This window comes from Pinus tabuliformis, chromosome 6, assembly GCF_031772625.1.
Source record: "Pinus tabuliformis cultivar Carrire ecotype Pingquan chromosome 6, CPIR1, whole genome shotgun sequence".
NCBI lineage: Eukaryota > Viridiplantae > Streptophyta > Pinopsida > Pinales > Pinaceae > Pinus > Pinus tabuliformis.
This window is the reverse complement of record NC_142292.1, coordinates 794,260,984-794,287,008: the sequence shown is the minus strand read 5'-3', so window position 1 is coordinate 794,287,008 and position 26,025 is coordinate 794,260,984. Positions and strand designations below refer to the sequence as shown.

General features: G+C 32.4%; 1 pseudogene; it reads left to right on the top strand.

Moving 5' to 3' along the window:
* Positions 1-22,938, top strand: part of LOC149261185 (organic cation/carnitine transporter 4-like) — a 144,639-nt pseudogene extending 121,701 nt beyond the window's left edge.
* The last annotated feature ends 3,087 nt before the right edge of the window (positions 22,939-26,025 follow it).

Sequence of the window (26,025 nt, the reverse complement as noted above, 5' to 3'; positions counted from 1 at the left end):
AATGTTTTTTCTTAATTTATTACTTTAATTTTGAACTTGGGAAATTTTATTATTACGTGGAATAAATCTATATTATAAATTTTTTATTATTAAATTTTAAATTTATAGTATAAATTAAAAATTAAACAAATTATCTATTAATTAATAATAACATATTTGTAATGGGGATTTACAGTGCCGAGTCAACATGGTTATGATGCTTAATTCTTGAATCTCTAAGAAATTTTAAATGTTAATGTCTTTCAGCTTAATTTATGTGAGGAGGAATGTTAGTGTCTTTCAGCTTAATTTATGTGAGGAGGAGAATGCGAAGTAGCAGTTTCTGTCTTTCAGCCTAATTTATGTGGGGGAGAATGGGAACTAATAATTTTGCCCATCACCTAATTGGTAGACAGCCTTTGGCCTGGGCTTATTTTTTATGATGGCAGAGATTAAACAACTTAAACAGTTTGGGTTTAACTTTTATAAACTAATATGAGCACTTCATTTCATTAAATTAACTGCCAAATATCTTTTTGTTAAATATTATATTTTAATTTTGTTATATATTTATATTCAACTTTACCTCAATTATTTAATATTGAGTTTACACCTAAACTTTATTAAATATTATTTTTTTATTTTGTTTTATATTTACATTCAAACTCTACCTACATTATATAACCTTGAGTTTACACCGAATGTAATTGTTAAATATTTTGTTAAATATTATATTTTTGTTTTGTTTCACATTTACATTCAAACTCTACATGGATCATTAACTTCGACTTACACGTATGTAGAGCTTCTCTCTCAAATCAACTCTGATGGTGCTTGAGTCTTCATGCCTTCTGCCCGGTGTATCCTTAGTTTGAATACGAGAGGAAACTTACAAGATACCGAGGATTTAAATCGGAGATGGTAATTGCTTTTCTTCTTTTGCTACGGGAAATTCAACAATTGCGTTCTTACCACCCATTAAAAATTAAATAAGAATATATTACAGCCCACATGCATAGAGAATTTAAAGAGAATTTGAAAAGGTTTCAACTAATTATTGCTGTGTTTTATTTATGTTGATAGCAGTCTATTACTCATATCAGTATACCATTTTAATGATTTTTTAAACAAAGTTTATTATTAGTTGAAATATAATTTTGTATTTTAATGATTTTTTAAAAAAAAGTTTATTATTAGTTCAAATATAATTTTGTTTATCATATACATACGGGATAGTACAATGTGCGTCAATATTTTTATTATAAGTAATGCACTGCAAAAGTTTAGTTTCTTATGTAAATAGGTTAGTAAAATTATTAATTTATATTTTTTTTAAATATATATTTCTTCAATGTTTATTATTTTAGGTTGTAGTATCGAATATATTTATTTATCCATATAATTTTTATATATTAAATTGAAAAATAAAATTTATTATCTAAAATTAAATTGTGATTTTAAATCTATTGAGTATTAACATAGATGTATTTTAATAGTGTTTATTGATTTTTTTTCTTAAACTTTGGGCTTAATCAAAGATTTGAAATTTTAAATATTTGATCAATGTTTCATGGATTTGATGCTAAAATTAAGTTGTAAATTTTTAAATTAATTTCAAAAATTTTGAAAATAACAAACTATTTTGATTTTATTTAACATATGCAAAGAATTATTAATTGACATTCAAAATAGATGGGTAGAAGTTTATGTCAAAGGACTCGAACATAATTACAGTTTAATAGTATTATTCAAAAATCTGAAAAATAAAATGTTTTTAGAACTTTTATATTTTATTTTTACCAAAAAATCATAGTAAAGGATAATGAGTGTCATAGGGTATAATTAGGCTAAATTATTCAAATATGAATATGTTTTAATTATTTTATTTGAAGATATTGAAAATGACAAGTTTTGACATTTTTTTAAGTTACTTTGATGAAAATGTGGAATTAACCATTTTATTGGGAGTAGGAATTCTCTATAATAATTAGTAAGAGGTTTACACTCTTCTTCAAAACCTAATGTCATTTCATGAACAAAGTGTGTAGGTCTATATTTCAAGGAAGACCTTAACTCTTGGTCAAGAAAACATCACCCAAAGACATACTTTTAAAGGGTTATTGTAAGAACATTAAATAAATTCGAATCTTATAAGGTTAGTCATAGTCTAAGACAACACAATATTAGCTATTTTTTGTCTTACTCAAGTGAATAGTTAGCACAAGGATTAATTAGGATTAATGCTAATCAACAATTTTGAACCATCCCTCCAGTGAACATTAACCTCTTCAATAAAGAAGAATTAGTAAATTGGTGCCAAATGGAACATTGGAGGAAATGTAGTCATGCAACCACAATTAGTAAAATTTTCAGAGTTTCAAGGCCTTCGAGGCTCCTTCCCTAACAATTAGTATATATGGAAAGTTGCACCCACATGCTCCCATAGTGTGCGGAATAAGTATTTTCCCTTAACATAAACTTGCAGTGGAGGAGCATGTCAATTATTTCCTCCATGGTAACTATGAGATCATACTTGAACGGATATCAATCATACGCAATAAATTTAGGACATGTTGGGCTCCTTGGTAATATTATGTGCCAATTATGAATGACAGACAAGCTTCGATGGTTGGCATCCTATGAAATTAATTATTTCTATTATAAGGAATTAACACTTCCATCATGCGACTTTATTCTTGATCAAGATGGCATATGATATAATGAGGGAAAGATGACATCTCATAGGGTTTGAGGAAAGAAAAAGAAACTTAATTTGTTTTTTATTGGGTATGTGGTGTTATGTTAGACATATATTTTGGAATTTTTATCCTTCTCTATGCATATGGATATGTGTTTAGTGCAAAATTTGCTTAGTATAAGCCATGACCATGGGAGTTGGGAGCTTTTGTGGTGATTTACTCAAGACTCATAACCTCTCATCCTCGACACAATGTTCATGCAGGAAAATACTCATACAAACTTGAGGATCACCCTTGACACCTTCTTTACTCTTTAGGTGTTTCATTCCTCTAGGAAGAAGTCCCCTTAATCAAAGGGAAATAGTAGTTGTAAACTTGAAGGCCCTAGTAATTTCTATTTCTTTTGAGCATTATGTAATACATGAGTTTTGGAGTTTGGTTTCACTAGCATATGATTCAATTTTGAGGTTTTATTCACAAAACCATTCTCAATATTGTATAGTTTATCCCCATACCTATGATTCATTTTTCTAGGCATTATATAGTAGGATTGGAATTCTTAATCTTCATGCATTAGCACACTCATTCATTGGACGATCTTGCTCTAGGAACTATAACAATCAAGTAATGATTGATAGTCATGATTGCCACCCTGTAACACTCACTGACATGAAATGGTTCACGTGGCTAACAAAATAAAATACATAAGGACACATTCTAATATTGGTTGGAGATTATATTTGGACTATATAGTCTCTGCTATTCCCACTCAATCTTATTATAGGATATAGTTTCACCAAGTGGAGATGGAGAATCATGATTAGGTTATAGATTTAGGAGTATAACTATATAATGGTGCAAAGCACACATATTGAAGAATAAATTATCTCCACATAGTGAATTGGTATCTAGTATGAGCATGATTGTGGATTTATTGGTTAGACACTAAATCTTGTTGTCCAGAAATGAATATGAGCTCTCTATTCTTGTCAAAAATTATAAGAGCTTCATTATAATCTCAACAAACATTGAGTGATGCACTCTTCCTCAATAAATGTCATCAACAATGGAGCACAAATTTTTCCTCATCTTAATGCAACTATGTCCCCTCAAATGGGGGGATCTAGAGTTAGAAATATGTTGCCATTGAAGGAAAATGTGACAAAGATAATGGAAAATGGAAAGAAGAATGAAGATCACCAAAGTATAGATGGATAAGGTATAGTGATTTTCAATACATTTCCTATATTTAATAACACTTCAAATTCTCTTGGAACCCACTCAAATAGATAGAGTTCTAAAATATATTTCCAATGGTATATACAAGTTTATAGGTTCCCTCCTAGATCAGAACATATTTCCATTCAAAGGTGAGAAGCCCTAAAGTCAAAGGATGCAACTAAAAGATATGGTGATGGACTTAGTTAGAGTTTGTTTTGGCATTTGGCCAAATATGGACAAACTTGGTGGAGTGACTGGGTGAAGGATTAGAGTTAAACATTGGGAAACTTTAGTGGCAGATCTAGTGCCACACGTCCCCGCCGACCCATCAATGCAAAAGGCCAAGAACACTCGGGGATTAATAGAAGGAGGTGGGGGGTCCTATATTAGTGGTAATTCCATAATTTTGATCATTGGAATGATGGCAGAGCTTAAGAGTGAACCCCAGCCCCCCAGTTTCACCACCAAATCATTCAAGGAGGGTCTACGAACCATGGATGTTTTTAAATCATGCCTGGGTGGAGGTGGCCTAACAAAGTAGCTAAAGAATTTAGAATTGGTAGAGAGCCTCGATGACCATAGTCTCTAGTGCTAGCATATTTCGTATGGTACCCTGAAAAGTTTCAACAAGCAGCCTAGTGTGGAAGCCCGAAATGACGAGAGATCGACCCAAAAAGTCATTCCCAAATGGTTAAAGGTGTGACACAGGTCTCAAAAGGCTCAGGATGATTCAAAGCCAAGATAGCATAGGAAAGGTGTACAACATCAAGGGCCAATGAAATTGAAATTGGGTTAACAGGGAGTGCAACATAGCATTAAATAAAATGGCCATGACCCTTAATATTTTATAAAGGAATTCAACACATAATTCAAAAGCCAAGGTGCCTTTTTCACTCCTCTCAAAGAGAACATGTGTCAACATCTAATTCATTGTGATGATTGTAGATGGACATGTATAGGGGGACACATGGTAGGAAAATTTGTTGTTTTTGGGTGCCCTAGTGGACCAAATCTTAGTGACACGTGTCACCACTAAAATGGAACCACGTAGGGTCTATGATGTTAGCATGGCATCATCTTGAATGGTCAACCCCGAAGATATTATAAGGCATGCATGTGAATATCTACAAGTTGGAGAGGCACTAAGCACATGTCGCAGACAATTCATCCTAAAATCCAAACCTCGAAGGTAACATAAGTAGTTTAACAAATGTTCCACATGGATGATACGGAAAAATTTAGGGGATAATATTCACAAGTGGGCTCATATTCCATGCTTTTTCCAAAAAACTGATTCGTCAATTTCTATTTTTCAAAAAATAAATGCACCCAAAATTTATAATATACAAATTTCACCTTTAAAAATGCCAATATTATATATTGTCTAATATAAAATAATTTTAAATATAAACATTTTTACAAAATTATCATCAAATATTTTAAAATTAGGATATTAGGGACTAGTAAGATTCGCCAAGGTTGCTAAACTTTAAGATAAATTTCCATCAATAAAATTTTCCCTCGATAGAGTAACGGGATGAGTTAGCAATTGACAACAAGGTACGAGCCAATGTAGTAATCTAGAAGGAAACCATACACAACGTATCATCCTGTAAGCCAAATCCCAGAGGGAAAATGAAGGCACATAGGTAAAAATGGTTGGGATGACACGCCAAGGAGACAAAGATATTTCTGACATTTAACGGTCTATGATAGAACGGAAAGTGCATCGGGGAAATGGTTTTGTGGCATTTTCATGTGTTAAAGGAACCAAGGGCCAATGAAAGACTTACATGTGGTTATTTTATGTTTAAAGCATTTTCAGGCTAGAATGAAGCAAATAGGGCCTACGGAGTTTATGGTATATATATTCAACAATTTTAACATTATTTGATATATTTAGATGAATCAGTCAAAAATAGCACCACTGAAAATGGAAATCATACGTATGAACATGTTGGTAGGCGATTAGTGGTAAGGACATATAAGAGGTAGATCTGGTAAGTTTGGCTAAATTTGATGATGCGTCTAATGGAGAAAGTATACCTAAAACCAATAAAGCTCTAGAATAACGAAAATTTACAGTTAAGCTTAGTTTTTCTTGCAAAAATAGGCGAGAAGTGTTTGAATACTTTGATAACACATTCAAATGACTTGACAAAAGCTAGAAAAAGAGAAAATAAGAAATCATGCAAAGATTAAAGTGCAAGTTAAGAAGAAGTCAAAGAAGCTAAAATTATCAATCAAATTTATTTATAATAAAAATCGGTTCAGCAAGTTGGTGTGTATTATGTGATGTGTCAGTTGGAATGGATTGATGCTACAGGAGGGGATAGTGGATTTACTAGTAATTAGATATTGTTGAAGGTGTTTGTGGTGAGCATTTGAAGTGAGAAATTTAATTGTTTATGTAAGTATTTGGCCTTCATGATTCTAGTATGAAAGCTGGTGCAAAATTTTTTGCATAAGGGCTACTAGAAATGTGTATTTTAAGACCTCGAAAGCCCAACTGAGCATCGAGCATTGAGAGCTCAAATGCTAGGCATGAATTTTCAATTCAAATGTATTAGTAAATCTGTTCTCTTAGCGCTCAAGAAGCTTGGTCAACCACTTATAGGCCGTTAAGCTACTTGATCACATGCTCTTTTCTTGACCTAAACACCCACTCTCTTGCCAAAATGCATAACCTACATCCATGCTATATATATGTAGCTAGAAATGTGAAAAAAATGAAATAATTCTTATTCAACCTGGATACATCATAAATAAAATCCTTCTCCATTGATGGTCCATTATCATAAAGGAAAAGAATTCCATGGAATCCATTTCTCTATGTTAGTCACTACAAAAAATGGTGATGTGCACGCATGATGGCATTTATAAAGAGGATAATGGAAAGGAATATAGACAATAACATATAAAACTTATTTCTACTCTGTTTTGTAACATTTTAACAAGCGCTTTATAACTCTTATTGAGGTGTTTATTAAAATAATTTAGTAAAGTGTTATAAACCCTAAACCATAAAACCTAAGCATTTTATGATCTATTAAAAATAATTTTGTAACTTTTATTTAAGTGTTTATTAAAATAATTTACTAGGGTTTTATAAAATCTAAACCCTAAACCCTAAACCCTAAAAAATAAACTAAAAATACTAAACCCTATAAACTAAACCCTAAACCGTAGGAATTTTATAACATTTTTAAAATCGTTTTGTAACTTTTATTTAAGTGTTTATTAAAATAATTCACTAATTGTTATAAACCTTAAACCATGCACCCTAAAAACTAAACCCCAAAAGCTAAACCCTAAACCATAAACCATAAACCCTAAGAATTTTATAACATTTTAAGAATAATTTTGTAACTTTTATTTAAGTGTTTATTAAAAGAATTTAATAAAGCCTTACAAACTCTAAAAAATAAACACAAAAACCTAAACCGTAAACACGAAAACATAAACCCTAAACCCTAAACCTTAAACCCCAAACCTAAAACCCTAAACCCTAAATCGTAAACCATAAACCCTAACCATTTTATAACATTTAAAAAAAATTGTATGTTTTATTTAAGTGTTTATTAAAAGAATTTACCAAAATGTTGTAGACCCTAAACACTAAACCCTAAACATAAACCCAAAACTCCAAACCTTAAACCCTAAACCCTAAACCCTAAATACCAAAATCTAGACCCTAAAACCTAATCATTTTAAAGCATTTTAAAAAGTATTTTGAAACTTTTATTTAAGTGTTTATTAGAAGAATTTACTAAAGTCTTATAAAACCTAAACCCTAACCTCTAAACCCCAAACCCTAAACCCTAAATCATAAACCCTTAACCCTAGATCCCCAAACCGTGAACATTAAACCCTAAACTCTAATAATTTTGTAACATTTTAAAAAGTGTTTTGTAATTTTTATTTAAGTGTTTATTAAAAGAATTTACTAAAGCATTATAAACCATCAACCCTAAACTGTAAACCACGAACCCTAAAACCTAAATTCTAAACTTGAAACCCTAAACTAAAAACCCTAGACCCTAAACCCTAAACACTAAACCCTAATAATTTTATAAAATTTTGAAAAACATATTGTAACTTCTATTTAAGTGTTTATTAAAATCATTTGCTAAAGTGTTATAAACCCTAAACTCTAAACTCTAAACACCAAACCCAAAACCATAAACCCTAAACCATGACCTCTAAGCATTTTATAACATCTTAAAAAAAATTCTAACTTTTAATTAAGTGTTTATTAAGAGGATTTACTAAAGTCTTATAAACCCTAGACCCCAACCAATTTATGACATTTTAAAAATTGTTTTTAAACTTTTATTTAAGTGGTTTATTATAATAATTAACTAACCACTTATAAACCCTAAACCCTAAGAATTTTATAGCATTCTAAAAATAGTTTTGTAACTTTTACTTAAGTTTTTATCAAAATAATTTACTAAGGTGTTATAAATCCTAAACCATAAAAACTAAACACTAAACTATAAACCCTAAACCCAAAAACCTAAACCCTAAATGATAAACCCTAAGCCTTTTATAACATTTCAAAAAACATTTTGTAACTTTTATTTAAGTGTTTATTAAAATGATTTACTAAAGTGTTATACACCCTAAACCCTAAGAATTTTATAGCATTCTAAAAATAGTTTTGTAACTTTTACTTAAGTTTTTATCAAAATAATTTACTAAGGTGTTATAAATCCTAAACCATAAAAACTAAACACTAAACTATAAACCCTAAACTGAAAAACCTAAACCCTAAATGCTAAACCCTAAGCCTTTTATAACATTTCAAAAAACATTTTGTAACTTTTATTTAAGTGTTTATTAAAATGATTTACTAAAGTGTTATAAACCCTAAACCCTAAACCCAAAACCCCAAACCCTATACATTATACCCTAAAACCTAAACCCTATGCATTTCATAACATTTTAAAAATTGTCTTGTAACTTTTTTTTACTAAAGTGTTATAAACTTTAAACCCTAATCCCAAAAACCTAAACTCTAATTAATTTATAACAATTTAAAGGGTGTTTTGTAACTTTTATTTAAGTTCTTATTAAAAGAATTTACTAAAGCGTTATAAACCCTATATCCTAAACACTAAATCCTAAACCCTAATCCATAAACCATAAACTATAAGAATTTTATGAGTATCTATAATAAGGGAAGACCACACCTGGGTATGTGAATGTAGGACAGAGAAACTTATGGTACTTGAGATACCCCGACCTTTGTTTGTCCACCCTTCTTCATAAACCTTTTTCCTTTCATTTATTTTTCTTCATAAGTCCTCGAGGCTCCACGGGATGTATGCACTATGTGTGATATGTAGCAATGGATGCCCCCTTAAGGTGTGGTGGTTAATCACTACACTCTAAATCCTAAACCCTAAACCCCAAACCTTAAACCATAAACCCTAAATGCCAAGTCCTAGACACTAAACTCTAAGCATTTTATAACATTTAAAAAAGTGTTTTGTAACTTTTATTGAAGTGTTTATTAAAACAATTACTAAGGTGTTATAAACCCGAAACCATGAAACCTAAGCCCAAAACCCTAAACCCTAAACCTAAGACCCAAACCCTAAACCCTAAACCATAAATGCTAAGCATTTTATAACATTTTAAAAATTGTTTTGTAAATTTTATTTTAGTGTTTATTAAAAGCTTTTAAGAAATTGTTATAAACCCTAAATTCAAAACCCTAAACCCCAAACAATAAACCTCAAACCCTTAACTCCAAACCATAAATACTAAGCATTTTATAACATTTTAAAACGCAGTCCGTAACTTTTATTTAAGTGTTTATTAAAAGCATTTACTCAAGTGTTATAAACTCTAAATCCTAAACTTAAACCTGAAACCCAAAAGCCTAAAGCCTAAATCCTAGGCATTTTATAAAATTTAAAAAACCTTTTTGTAACTTTTATCTAAATGTTTATTAAAAGCATTTACTAATGTGTTATAAACCCTAGAACCTAAACCCTAAACCTAAAACCCAAAATCAAATACTGAAACCCTAAGCATTTTATATCAGTTTAAAAAATGTTTTGGAACTTTTATTTAAGTCTTTATTAAAAGCATTTACCAAGGTCTTATAAATCCTAAACCCTAAATCCCAAATGCCAAACTGTAAACACTAAACCCTAAGCATTTTATATCATTTTAAAAGGAACTTTGTAACTTTTATTTAAGCCTTGATTAAAACCATTTACTAAAGCCTTATAAATCATAAACCCTAAACACTAAACCACCCTAAACCCTAAACCCAAAAACCTAAATGCTAATCCCTAAACCATAATAATTTTGTAACTTTTATTATAGTGTTTATTAAAACAATTTACTAAAGTGTTATAAACCCTAAGCACTAAACCCTAAAAACTAAACCCCAAACCTGGAACCCTAAACGCTAAACCTTAAATCCTAAACTCTAAGCATTTTATAACATTTTAAAAAGTGTTTTGTAGCTTTTATTTAAGTATTTATTAAAATCGTTTATTGAACCCTTATAAACCCTAAACCCTAAGCATTTTATAACATTTTAAAAAGAGTTTCTTAACTTTTATTTAATTGTTTATTAAAACAATTTACTAAATCATTATAAACCCTAAATCCTAAAACATGAACCCTAAACCCTAAACCCCAAACCCCAAACTCCAAATCCTAAATACTAATCATTTTATAACATTTTAAAAAGCATTTTGTAACTTCCATTTATTTTTTTATTAAAAACATTTTCTAAAGTGTTATAAAACCTAAACCCTAAAACCTAAGTGTTTTATAACATTTTGAAAAGTGTTTCATAACTTTTATTTAACTTCTTATTAAAATAATCTACTAAATTGTTATAAACCCTAAAACTTAAGCCCTAAACCATAAAACCCAAAACCTAAACCCTATACCCTAAACCTTATTCATTTTTAGATTTTAAGAATTGTTTTATAGCTTTTATTTAAGTGTTTATTAAAATAATTTACTAAAGTGTTATAAAACATAAACACTATGACCCAAGCACTACACCTGAAACCCTAAAACCTAAACCCTAAGAATTTTACAACATTTTAAAAAGTGTTTTCTAACTTTTATTTAAATGTTTATTAAAAACATTTAATAGAGTGTTATAAACCTTAACCCATAAACCTGAAACCATAAACCCTAAACCCCCAAACCATAAACCGTCAACCATAAACCCTAAAACCTAAACCCTAAACCATAAACCATAAGCCATAAACCCTAAAACCTAAACCCTAAACACTAATCATTTAATAGCATTTTAAAAAGTGTTCAGAACCTTTTTAAAATGTTTATTGAAAACACATAATAAAATTTTATAAACCCTAAACCCTAAACCCCAAACCCCAAACCCTAAACCCTAAACCCTAAACAATAAATCTTAAACCCTATAAACTAAACCCTATACCCTAAGCATTTTATAACATTTTTAAAATCATTTTGTAACTTTTATTTAAGTGTTTATTAAAAGAATTTACTAAATTGCTATAAACCTTAAGCCATACACCCTGAAACCTAAACCCCAAAACCTGAACCACAAGCCCTAAACCGTAAACCGTAAACCTTAAGAATTTTATAACCGTTTAAGAAGAATTTTGTAACTTTTATTTAAGTATTTATTAAAATAATTTACTAAAGAGTTATAAACCCTAAACCCTAAATGCTAAACCCTAAACATAAAAACATAAACCCTAAATCCAAAAACGTAAACCCTAGACCCAACCCCAAAACCTAAACCCTAAACCGTAAAAACCTAGAACCTAACCATTTTATAACATTTTAAAAATTATTTTGTAACTTTTATTTTAGTGTTTATTAAAAGAATTTACTAAAATGTTGACGACCCTAAACACTAAACCTTAAGCCTAAACCCAAAACCCAAACCTTAAACCATAAATACTAAACCCTAAACCTTAAATCCAAAACCCTAAGCCCTAAACATAACATTTTAAAAAGTATTTTGAAAATTTTATTTAAGTGTTTATTAAAATCATTTACTAAAGTCTTATAAACCATAAACCCTAACCTATAAACCCCAAACCCTAAACCCTAAATCACAAACCATAAACACTAAACCCTAAACCCCAAACCATGAACATTAAACCCTAAACCCTAAGAATTTTATAACATTTCAAAAAGAGTTTTGTATTTTTTGTTTAAGTGTTTATTAAAAGAATTTATAAACATTGAACCCTAAAGTGTAAACCGTAAACCATAAGCCGTAAACCCTAAACTATAAACCTGAAATGCTAAAACCTAAACTCTAAATCCTAAACCCTAAACTCTAAACCCTAATAATTTTATAACATTTAAAAAAAATATTGTAACTTCTATTTAAGTGTTTATTAAAATCATTTACTAAAGTATTATAAAACCTAAACCCTAAACTCTAAACACCAAACCCTAAACCCTAAACTCTAAACCATAAAAATAGTTGCAAATCTTATTAATCTCCTTGCTAAAACTGCTTATAATGATGTACAATCACGCTCTGAGCATCCAACTAAGTCCAACCCCTCACAAAGAGAAAGAAGAAGAAGATATAGACAAGCATTCAACCTCCTCCCATCTTCAGGGGTCGAATCCTTAAGATGAGGAGCTGATTTAACTGATACTAAACAAGGAACAGGAATATAGGCATCATCAACAACTTGCCTCTAAAAGTGAAAAACTGATTCATTTGACTTCAAGCTAACTCCTAAAGCAACGAACCTACCCTCTACAACTTTTTAACCATCATATTTACAAGCCATGATATCATTTACAATAGTAAATCATCCACCATGAGAGACAATCCATGATCATAGTCAAAAACTGGAAAAATAGGCATCGAGAGCAAAACATTTTCTAAAGTGCTATAAAACCTAAACCCTAAAACCTAAGTGTTTTATAACATTTTGAAAAGTGTTTCATAACTTTTATTTAACTTCTTATTAAAATAATCTACTAAATTGTTATAAACCCTAAAACTTAAGCCCTGAACCATAAAACCCAAAACCTAAACCCTATACCCTAAACCTTATTCATTTTTAGATTTTAAGAATTGTTTTATAGCTTTTATTTAAGTGTTTATTAAAATAATTTACTAAAGTGTTATAAAACATAAACACTATGACCCAAGCACTACACCTGAAACCCTAAAACCTAAACCCTAAGAATTTTACAACATTTTAAAAAGTGTTTTCTAACTTTTATTTAAATGTTTATTAAAAACATTTAATAGAGTGTTATAAACCTTAACCCATAAACCTGAAACCATAAACCCTAAAACCCCAAACCATAAACCCTCAACCATAAACCCTAAAACCTAAACCCTAAACCATAAACCATAAACCATAAACCCTAAAACCTAAACCCTGAACACTAATCATTTAATAGCATTTTAAAAAGTGTTCAGAACCTTTTTTAAATGTTTATTGAAAACACATAATAAAATTTTATAAACCCTAAACCCCCTACCCCAAACCCCAAACCCTAAACCCTAAACCCTTAACAATAAATCTTAAACCCTATAAACTAAACCCTATACCCTAAGCATTTTATAACAATTTTAAAATCATTTTGTAACTTTTATTTAAGTGTTTATTAAAAGAATTTACTAAATTGCTATAAACCTTAAGCCATACACCCTGAAACCTAAACCCCAAAACCTGAACCACAAGCCCTAAACCCTAAACCGTAAACCTTAAGAATTTTATAACCGTTTAAGAAGAATTTTGTAACTTTTATTTAAGTATTTATTAAAAGAATTTACTAAAGAGTTATAAACCCTAAACCCTAAATGCTAAACCCTAAACATAAAAACATAAACCCTAAATCCAAAAACGTAAACCCTAGACCCAACCCCAAAACCTAAACCCTAAACCGTAAAAACCTAGAACCTAACCATTTTATAACATTTTAAAAATTATTTTGTAACTTTTATTTTAGTGTTTATTAAAAGAATTTACTAAAATGTTGACGACCCTAAACACTAAACCTTAAGCCTAAACCCAAAACCCAAACCTTAAACCATAAATACTAAACCCTAAACCTTAAATCCAAAACCCTAAGCCCTAAACATAACATTTTAAAAAGTATTTTGAAAATTTTATTTAAGTGTTTATTAAAATCATTTACTAAAGTCTTATAAACCATAAACCCTAACCTCTAAACCCCAAACCCTAAACCCTAAATCACAAACCATAAACACTAAACCCTAAACCCCAAACCATGAACATTAAACCCTAAACCCTAAGAATTTTATAACATTTCAAAAAGAGTTTTGTATTTTTTGTTTAAGTGTTTATTAAAAGAATTTATAAACATTGAACCCTAAAGTGTAAACCGTAAACCATAAGCCGTAAACCCTAAACTATAAACCTGAAATGCTAAAACCTAAACTCCAAATCCTAAACCCTAAACTCTAAACCCTAATAATTTTATAACATTTAAAAAAAATATTGTAACTTCTATTTAAGTGTTTATTAAAATCATTTACTAAAGTATTATAAAACCTAAACCCTAAACTCTAAACACCAAACCCTAAACCCTAAACTCTAAACCATAAAAATAGTTGCAAATCTTATTAATCTCCTTGCTAAAACTGCTTATAATGATGTACAATCACGCTCTGAGCATCCAACTAAGTCCAACCCCTCACAAAGAGAAAGAAGAAGAAGATATAGACAAGCATTCAACCTCCTCCCATCTTCAGGGGTCGAATCCTTAAGATGAGGAGCTGATTTAACTGATACTAAACAAGGAACAGGAATATAGGCATCATCAACAACTTGCCTCTAAAAGTGAAAAACTGATTCATTTGACTTCAAGCTAACTCCTAAAGCAATGAACCTACCCTCTACAACTTTTTAACCATCATATTTACAAGCCATGATATCATTTACAATAGTAAATCATCCACCATGAGAGACAATCCATGATCATAGTCAAAAACTGGAAAAATAGGCATCGAGAGCAAAATTTTCTCTACGCGCAGCGCCACTTTGAGGTCCCTTTTGAAGGCCTTCCAGGCATCCAAATTAATCCCATGATAGCTCATTGGAAAGGTATTCAAGTCTAACTTCCCAAAAACCTGGAATATCTGCATTTGGAGCTCATTTGAACCCTCATAACTTGATTCTCCCAAGACTGCTTCTGTGTGTCCAAAAAGTGGCAAAAAGGTCATTTTTAAGATGTTTTTTTACCTTTTGGTGGCCGAGCTTTGATCCAAAAACTTTAAAACTTGCTAGGGTGCATGTCGTCACTACCTTAAATCCAAAAATGCAAGCCATTTTTCCATTGGGTGTGGCGTTGTACGTCTAGGCGATTTTTCTATGTGTCAAATTTCCAAAAATTGCAAATGTTAAAATTTCCCCAAAAATTGTGTGAAGCCTAACCATCATATGATTTTATGAGTCAAGGAAGTCTTAGCCAAAATTATAAGTCTATCCTCCTATTTCTTTCCCTTCATGACCCGTCTTAACCTAGCTTTCATCTTCTTGATCCTTTATTTGCAAATCCTATTGCGAGTCCTGTAATGATAGGCCATGTGTCTGAGCATCTGATTATCTCTGTTGCCCTTTTGTAGCAGCTTCTCAAGGTGTAGGTTGACTCTGTCAATCCAAGTTTCTCTATCCTCTTCTATCTCCTGCTCAATAGGGGTCAAAGTGAATTGTGTTTCTTTGTCACTTTGTCATTTTCCCTCAGCACTTCCAGCTCCATGAGGACTTGTTTGTCGCTCAATTATTTGTTTTCTTTCTCTAAGTATGTGATGACATAATTGGCCTTCTCTAAGTTGTCCCAGGTTCATCAAACTATGGTTACAAGTTCATTGAATGTTGCGTTCCAATTAAAATGAGTAGGGCATATTATATATCTTTAAAAAATTCATGTTGTCACAAGTGTGACAAAATTGATGTCCTAAGTTCATGGGAGTCACATTAGAAGTCTTGCAAGCCATACATCAAACTTCTAAAAAACATGGCATGTTTTGTAAAAACAAAATCCAAATCAAACCAATAACAATTGTAAAAGGATATCATGACATGTTGCAATATGGGAGTTTTTTTCATGAGCTACATTTCTTAGCAATATTTCGTTATGAAATTTCTATCACCATTGATTTAGTGAAGACTTGGATGTGCTCATCTATGTCCTTCACTTTCTTAAGCAGTGCTAATTTTTTACACTCCTCTTCCACATTCACTTTCACTATTGTGTAGAATTGTTGATAAGGGTGTTTCTTTATAAAAAAAAAAATTATGAAAAACAAAATTATTTTTGTATGTCTATACTATATGTCTATCAAATAACCTCTTAACTTGATAACTATTTTTGTTGCCAAAAATTAGGAATTCCCCTTTTGTCTTACCATGCATGGGCCTTGAAACCTCCTCTTATCCTTCTTCTCTTCCTCATATTCTAATGCTTTCTTCTCTCCTTTGCATATCTTTATGCACTTCTCAAAGTGATTCCTTGCCTCCTAAGAAAGGATGTCTTCCTTTAGTTTTTTTTCCATTCTTCCCTCCTTTATAAGTACACTCATCATAACATTATATCACTATATAGATATGAGGAAAGACCTTCAACATTAAAAACCTTTGAGCAGGCCCATAAATCACAACATTACATGCAAATAATACTATGCAACTGGTCCAAGTACCCATTCATATTAAATCAACAAAATATTCATTACAATATACATTTGACATAAATCCATGAAAAAACACATAAAATATTGTGACCACAAACTGTTCCAGATCTGAGACCAAGCCCAGCTTGGTCTTCCCACCACTGCTCCAGTCTTTTGATCGGGTTCTTCTATACCTCAGAATCCCTCAGATACCAACCTTCTTCTTCATGTTGTTCTCTCCTTTTATCTATTCCTTCACTGCTCGAACTTCCATTTGACTTTTTATCCCCCCAGCTGCTTCTCGTCCTCCTCCTTATTCGCTCGACTGTTTTTGCTTGTTCGTGACACCTTTTCGCAACTTTGCCATGCCTTCATGGTCTTGCTTCCTTTCCCCATTTTCTTCCCTACAACCTGACCGTTGCTCCTGCCACATGTTTTTCCCTCTTCATATCTTCAAAACTTACAAAATTCTAAATGAAGGCCCCAACACTTCTACAGATGGTTGTTTGAACCCCTCATATACTTGAGGAGCACATTTGGGTTCTTTGAGGAGATATCAAAAACTATTTCCATCTTCCTAAATTTCACAGAGTACTCCTATACACTCAACTCTTATCTTTGCTTTAAGTAATGCCATTGAATCCACTAGTATTCTACATACCTAATAGGGTAGAAATGTGAGTTTATTAGAGTTTTGAAATCCTCCCAATTAGTCACTAGAGGATCTCCCTCCACTCTAAAGTTTTCCATATGGATTTCTGACCAAGTGAGGGCATGGACCTCTAATTTTGGATGAGCAAAACATATTTTATGTCCTTCCTCTATGTAGGGAACACTAAAATAATGCTCTAGCTATTGTAACTAGTTATTCAACCTCAAAGCATCAATATCACCTTATATGGCTTGATGTAAAACTTTATCTCCATATTCAATAGGGACAATGAATGGTTCATGACACTTGAACTGTATTGTTCCTTTTTGTGTTCTTTCTTATTTACCCGTTTGGTTTATCCCTTACATCTAATTTCCCCTTTGAGATGACCTCTAATTTAACATACATCTTCTCTGATTCCCAACTTGTTCTCTAGAGCTGCCATAAGGAGACTCATGTTGTGGTTGATATCTACAACCTATTACTTTGGCCTTCAGAACCTCTCCTCTGACACATATTGAGGTTTTTTAATAGATTTATTGATCATATCTAGGGTTTTACAACTTTATGCCTAAACCAATCTAGACCCCTTAAAAAATCCCACAAAATATCCATAACCACTTGCTTTTATACCAATATGGCTCATAAACTATCGTGTATATTATACTAGAGAGTTCATCACAATATATCGGATAAAATTATACTTAAAATATGAAATCTATAATATTAAGGTTATTTTCCTTAGACTTATGGATTTATTAAGTTACATTTTCTAGAATGCAATATATAAAATGTGGAAAATAGAGAATAAACACAAATACAATTACTTACAACCATAATAACATATGATATGATATAGGCATGGGGGCTTCATTAGGGGAGAAATACCATAGCACATGGGTTCATATTAGGAGATATATATTGAGGAAAAAATGACATAATATATTGGGGGATATATAGGGGGTAAAGGGTTTTTATATTGGTAGGTATAAAAAATGGATCTCAAAGCTAATGAAAAACTATAAAGGGGTATAAAAAATGTTAATGAAAAAATGGATACCTACAATATGTAGTGAAAGTAGGGGTTGTTTAAATTGGGAAGGTGTATTGGGTTTGTATTGGTAGGGAGTTAAATAATGCGATTTTTAGAGGTATTTTCCAATATGTAGTCAAATTAGGGGTATTGTTTAGTATGCCACGAATGCACGTGATATGTCATAGGTTCATTGAGTGAGGCTCCCGTGTGATATAGGAAACCCTTATAGGAGAAAATGAGATTGGAAGGAGAGGCTACACTTCTATTTTATTTTTCGGAATGGAAATGGATGCAAGTATAAAGGAGGGAAACCTGTGGCCCATGGGATACTATGGAATGAAAACCCTTTTTTGCCTCTCTACCTCTCTATCTAATCTCAAATTCTCTACTCATCTATGTAAAAAAAAGCACTAAAATAGAAAGGAACCACTTTTCCTCAAATAGAATGGAACCACCTCCCCTCCCTCTCCCCCCCTCTATTTCCCTCTCTCCCTCTCCTTCCACCTCTCTCTCTCTCTCTCTCTCTCTCTCTCTCTCTCTCTCCCTTCTCATTCTCACTCTCTCTATCTCTCTCAATCACTCTCTATCTCTCTCTCTCACACACACACACACATATTATCTCTCTCTCTCTCTCCCTCTCCTGCACTCTCTCACCTGCTCACACTCTATCTCACTCTCTCTCTCCGCATCCATCCTCCTCTACCTCTTCCTCTCCAGATATCCCTTTCTCTCACCCTCTATATTTCTCACTCTCTTTCACACACACACACACACTCCCTCTCTCTCTTTCTCCCTTTGTCTATATCTCTCTCTCACACGCGAACACACACACACACACATACACACCCACTCTCTCTCTTGTCTTCTCTCTTTCTCTCTGTCTCTCTTCCTCTCCCTCTTTCTAGCTTTCTCTCACCCTTTATCTTTCCCTCTACCTCCCTCCCTCTCTCTTTTCCTCCCTCCTTCCCTCTCCCTCTCTCCTTCTCCTTCTTTCCTATCTCTTTCTAACTCTCTCCCTCTTCTACCTCTCTTCCCGCTCTCTCTCTCTCTCTCTCTCCATCCATTTCCCTTTCTCTATCCCCATTTCTTTCTCTCTTTCTCTTTCCCTCTCATCCTCTCTCACACTCCCTTTCTTTATCCCTCTCTCCTTCTCCTACTTTTCATCTCTCTTTCTCTCTCTCCCTCTCCCTATCCCCCTCTCTATATCTCCCCCTCTTCTACTCTCCCCTTGTCCTACTCTCTTGCTCTCCCTATATTTTCCTCTCTCTCCTAATTTCTCCTATTCTCTGTCTCTCTTACTCGCTTACTCTTGCGCTCTCTCAATCACTATCCCATGCTCTCTCTCTCTCTCTTTCTCTCACTTACTCTATCTATTTCTCCCCCTATCCATCTCTCCCCATCTCTCTCAATCTCTCCTACTCTCTCCTTTTCCGTTCTCTCTTGCTCTATCTTTCTCTCTCTTTCTTTCTCCCCTTCTCTATCTCTCATGTTGTCTTTCACAATCTCTATCACTTTCTCTCTCCCCCCCTTCTCTCACTATATCCCTCTATGTATCTCTATATCCATCTTGCTCACTATTTATATCCCTCTCCCCCTCACTTTCCCCCTATCTCTCTCCATTTCTCTCTTATTTTTCTCTTGATTTTTATCTCTCTCTCTCTCTCTCTCTCTCTCTCTCTCTCTCTCTCTCTCTCTCCCCCTCTCTATCCCTCTTCCTCCCTCTATCCCTCTCTCTCTCTCTCCCTCTCCATCCATCTCTCTCCCTCTCCCTCTCCCTCCCCCCCCCTCTTCTTCGCTCTTTCCCTCCCCATCTCCATCGCTCTCTCCCTCCCCCCTTCTCTATTTCCCTCTCCTTGCCTTGATTTCTCTCTCCTTCGCTCTCTTTACCTCCATCTCTCTTTCTCTTCCTCTCCCTCACTCTCTCTCTACCTTTCTCTCCCCTTCCCACTGTACAAGGAAAATACCCTCTAGCGGAGGTTTTTGCAGAAGCCCCTATTAAAATAGCCTAAAAATCTATTTTTAGTGGAGGTCACTAGTGGATTTGCATGGGAAGATGTTTTAGTGGATTTTTTTTAATGATGAGACCCTAATACATTAACACACTAGTTCTTAATAGCATATGGTGCACCCTGGAAGATATATAGATATATATAGATATAACAATGCCCTAAGTACAAAATGCGCACTGGTGCATATACTACTCGATAGAACTAGAAAAGGGTTCAATTATAAAAATTGTTGGTCATAAAATTCATTTTTCCCAATACGGTGCTATACTGTAACGATGAACCGGTGCTAAACTAGTACATTTATACCCTAATTCATACATGATATAGTGCACCATTGTGGAGTTTTAAACTTTAAAATAATAATGTACTTATTATATTATATGCATTGGTGTTGTTAATTGAACTAAAATTAGTGCGTAGTAGAGAGTGGTGCACCATTGAAGTGTTACTTTTAATGCAAATAAAAACAATAGTGCACCACCTATATATGGCACATCGATCCTTATACTAGTTGATAATAATGGACAAAGGTTAAAATTTAAAAAATCTCGGTTGTAAAATTCTTTTCACCATTTCGTTGTTATATTCCTATGAGGTATCATTGTTCTTAATGTATTCAAACACCCCAGTACATAACTACCAATGCACCACTGTTTATACTACTTAATAGCACCAAAAAAAGGTTAAATTTAAAAAATGTCGATATTAAAATTCTTTTCTTCGTTTTAGTTTTATATTCACACAAAGTGTCGGTGTTGTTTGTGTATTCAAATTCCCTGGTGCGTACTCACCAATAGAATCACTACAGGGTTTTTAACAAAAAAAAATTGTTTCACTTGGAAATAGTACACATTGATGTTGTTACAAGAACACATCAAATAGGTTTAAATAAAAAAACTTATTGGTCGTAAATTTCATTTTTACCATTTACAGTGTTGTAGAGATTTGAAGCATCAGTGCTACTCTTGCCTCACTCAAGTTCCCCATCGTTGATGCTTCCCTTTCTCACCATCCTTCTGCCCCATGCTCAGTGCATGGATTTCGAATTTTCTCAAATGATGGTGAAATTTGGTTTTTTCATTTACATGTCAACTATGCCTCCTCGATGAGTAAATGTTCAAGTAATGTCTATGTTTCTCTCTAATTTAAATTTTTAGTGGATTAGAATTGTAAATTAGGTCCAAAAATCCACTTTTTTCTATTTTTTTCCCCTACGAGGTGCATTCAACAGGTTTGACTCCCATCGGTAGCGATGCGACTTTTAAATTTATAGGGTGTACTATGCATGTCGATGCGTTTGGTAAATGAAAATGGGACAAGAAAAGATATAATTTTTACATCAGTGCATACGGTAAAAGTTACTCCCAGTGTGTTTTTATTTACCAAATGCACCACATGCATAATATAAAAAAAAATATAGCTTACTGCATTCGATAGCCAAAACATTTCATTTTAGTGTGAAAAGGTTATATGTACAAACCAGTGCACAATGTTGTCTTGACGCATTGTGTTGAAAGTAAAACTAACCAATTTGTTTCTCTGTATGTGAACCAAAAGCACTGTGTCATCTGGATGTACGCACTGTGGCTAATGCTTTCATGTTTTGTGGCGCACCATTTTGAGTGAATTTTTTATTTCTTCGCACACCAAGGATGATTATTTTTAATTGAATGTTATATGTCCATATTATAAATACATTTCTCATTTAATAAAAAAATAATGTTTTATATATGAGGCTGATGTATTTTATATGTCAATCATGTAGCAAAGACATCAACAGAGGGAGCAACAAAAAAAACATGAGAGGACGAGTTCGCATGTTGACTTTGTATTTCTTTTCCCTCGGCATAGCTCTGCTTCCAGCTCTCTCCTACTTTTCTGGTAGCTAGAGATATCTGTACATAGTCGCTTCGATTCCTTCGGCCTTGTATTGCCTTTTCATTCTGCCATTTGTATCAGAGTCCCCCCGATGGTACCTCGTCAAGGGCGGGCTGGAAGATGCCATGAAAGTCATGAGATCGATTGCGGCCAAGAACAGAAATCTCTGTCGGCGGGAGTATCGTTGGCATTGGACGGGGACGAGCACACTCCTGCAGAGCCTGAGGAACCATCGGGAAGCCTGGTGGACGTATTCAAGTCGCCCGTGACGTGTATGAGGATGGTTTTAATAGGGTTCATCTGATTTGTATGTGGTGTAGGGTATTATGATTCGTATGTGGTGCAGGGTATTATGGATTAAGCCTGAACATGGTAAATCTGAGTACTAATTTATATGTGTGTGTTTTCCTCAATGCAATCACAGAAATACCTACCTACGCCCTCATGGCAGCTATGCTCGACAAATTCGGAAGAAGGGCGATGCTCGTCTCCACCATGCTGTTGAGCGGACTGGCTTGTCTGTTGGGAAGCTTTATGTCGACGGTACTCAATGTTTAGGGTTCGAATCTCGATCCAACACTGGTCACATGGGATTCTTCACTGGCGTGCAGTTAGCGAGTGGAGTCGTCAGAATATTCGGTATGGCGGGGGCGTATAACTTGATATTTATATACACATGCGAGCTGCTTCCGACAGTAGTCCGGAATGCAGCTCTAGGTTTAATTCAATTCTATTTAATTTCATTTCAGTGTCTATTATGTTCACCTTTGCGAGAGCTAATTCCATTTCATAACCTTGTGTTTCTGTTGGGTGCATTGTAAAAATGAAGGGCTGGTGTTGCAGGGAAATAAATGAAAGAAGAAAAGAAGTGGTTGTTGTTCCAAGCCTAGTCTATCTAGCTAAAGAAACAAAATCGAATGAAATCCCAATTCCAGGTATTTGTGTCTTTTTTATTAGTTTAAACTAGGCGCTTTAGCCATTTTTATTTTGAATTTAAGGCTGTACTTCCTCCTCAATAAATCCTATTTTTTTTTCATTGCTTCAATTAGCCGTTGCACGCATGTCTTACGCTCTAGCTTGAACAGTGTATCTTTTCCCCTAGGAATTCAAGCATCACTGGCTCTGTATTATTTGGATTTGATTAGTTTGTAATTTCCCTGTATAACACCTCTTTTTCTTTATTAGTTTTGCCCATGGTTGTGTCTTGTGTTCTTTGTTCCTTTAACCTGTGGTTTGGTTGTTGTTTTTTCCCATTTTGGTATAACTTGTTAGTTGTGTATTGTTTTAAGCATCAGCCATGGATTTAAGGCTTTATTTTCCTCAATAATTTTACCCTTGTGCCGAGTGCACAGGCATGGATTTAAGGATCGTATCCTCAATAATTGTACCCTTTTGCCGAGTGTATTAGACATGGATTTAAGGCTCTATTTCCTATTCAATAATTTTATGAGCCATGGATTTAAGCCTCTATTTCCTCCTCAGATGTGTCCACCATACCACCTCTATTAAATGGAATGAATTTTTCATTTAAGGCTCTGTTTCCTCTTTAGTTATATTACCTGGTATGAATTTAATGCTCTTTTTCCTCCTTTACGAGCCATGGATGTGTCCACCATACCAATGAATTTTTCATTTAATGCTTTGTTTCCTCCTCCATAATTTTAACCATATCATTTCTATCCACCTGTGTAAGCATGTCTCTCGATTCAGATTTAGCTTAACTACTCAAACTCATTAATGGAACCAACTTCCCACTTCTATCATCTTGCGGTTAGCCTTCCTTTCTTTTGACAGGTTTATTAAACTTAATAATACATACATATAGCAATGTTCTGTGAGTTACTCTTTTTTTCTTATCATCACTGGTTTATTCAACTTTTACATTAATAATAATCCAATCCAGCTCAGCTCTTTCGCATCAATTTGGAATTCTCTGTCATATATGTATAGCCCTTTTTAGCTTCAATCCCCTGGAATTAGTTACATTACAACCTTTCCCTTCTTTGGGGATTCAATGGACCCCTCCAAGTCTGGTCTAGTATTAGCTAGGCCCTCTATCATTCCTACTGTTTTTTCCCAGGATAGTTTAAGCCACATAATGGCCCTCTAGATCTGTTGTTTTATATTTTTCACATCTGTTGTTTTATATTTTTCACACAGCTGCTCGAAAACCTCTCATACATTTTAAAATTTTGTTGTTTTATATTTTTCACACAGCTGCTAGAAAAGCCTCTCATACATTTTAAAATTCAAATTAATTATATCATTACATAATATAGTAATTCATAATATATATTTTATTCAAATTATGTTTATTATTTCATTAATAACAATATTTGTTTATTTATTTATGACGTGAAAATTATTGCATGGTTGTTTCTAGGAATGACTCATAAATCACGGTTATAGCAAATACATTTACGAAAAGTGGGAAGGAATGTAAGTTTAATGTATGTTTATTTCGTATATGCGATATAAATTATTATTACTTATATAAAAAAGAATTGATAATTTTGTTTTCATTATCTATATATGCGATATAAATTATTATTATTATTTTTATATAAAAAAGAAATTGATAATTTTGTTTTCATTATTTATATATGCCATATAAATGATTATTACTTTTATATGAAAAAATAAACTGATAATTTTTTATATATCTCGGTTAAAAATATACATTTTTCTCTAATACTTATGTGGTATTGCATGCATATTTATTTACACTAAGGACTTCACCTTCTAGTTTTTCTAATATTTATGTGGTTTTGCATGCAGATTTATTTACATAAAGGACTTTACCTTCTAGTTTTGCAGAAAGGGTTTTGGCCAAAGTAAATATTGATATAGTTATATATTATTCTCTTCTCAAATATTGTAAGAAAATTAGGCACACAATTATTAATAAGGTTACTTTTTATGGAAGAGGTTAAAAATACCCCTTCCAAGTGCTCAAGGAGGATGGGGCCCCATTCTTCTTTCACTAGTGTAGTATTTCTTGTTTGTGTTGATTGATTTTCATTAAACTCATATGCATCACAGAACATTTTTTTAAGATACATTTATTTTATAGCATTTATATTTGAAGCATGTCATGTTACAATTCAATGATCATCCATTCATATTATAACACTTATCACAATTGCATTTAAGCCAAAACACACTTACATTTAAAAAAGTTTAAAAGCTTTTACACAAATACAAATTATAAAATCTTCCACAGTGCATTGAAAAACACTAAATATCTTTCTAATTAACAAGCCTTTCTAATTAACAAGCCCTTCATATTGGAATTTTTTTTTTGCCCTTTTCTATTCAGTTTTCATTGCCTTTTAAAGCTTTTCATATTGTATTAGTTTATATATTTATATAATTAGATAAGATTATACACATATAAATTAGCTTGTTACATTGGTTAAATTCTGAATGGTAGGATACATATTTACATATTTGAATTTGTATATATATGGTTGTGGTTTTCAAAATGTGTATTTGTGTTGATATTTTGAATTCAAATTTTGTACCATCTTTTTTTGTTCATTTGAAATTGTGTAAAATTGTGTTTAGTTGAATTGCATGTATATGTGAGTGGTTTTGATAGTTTGTTTATTTGAATTGTGTGTTTGCTTGTTTGAAATTGCTTATATATGAGAGGTTTTGACAATGATTATTTTCTTCTGTATGTATATTGTGTGTTTGCTTATTTGAACTTGTATTTTATATGTTTATTTTATTGAAATTGCATATATACATGAATGATTGTATGAATGTTTATTTATGAATATTTGTATGTAATTTGAAATTTTAATCCTGTGTTTGTTGTACTGAATTATGAATTTGAATGTGTATGTATAATGTAGATTTTAATTTGTATATTATGCGTTTACTTTTCTTTTATTGACTTCAAA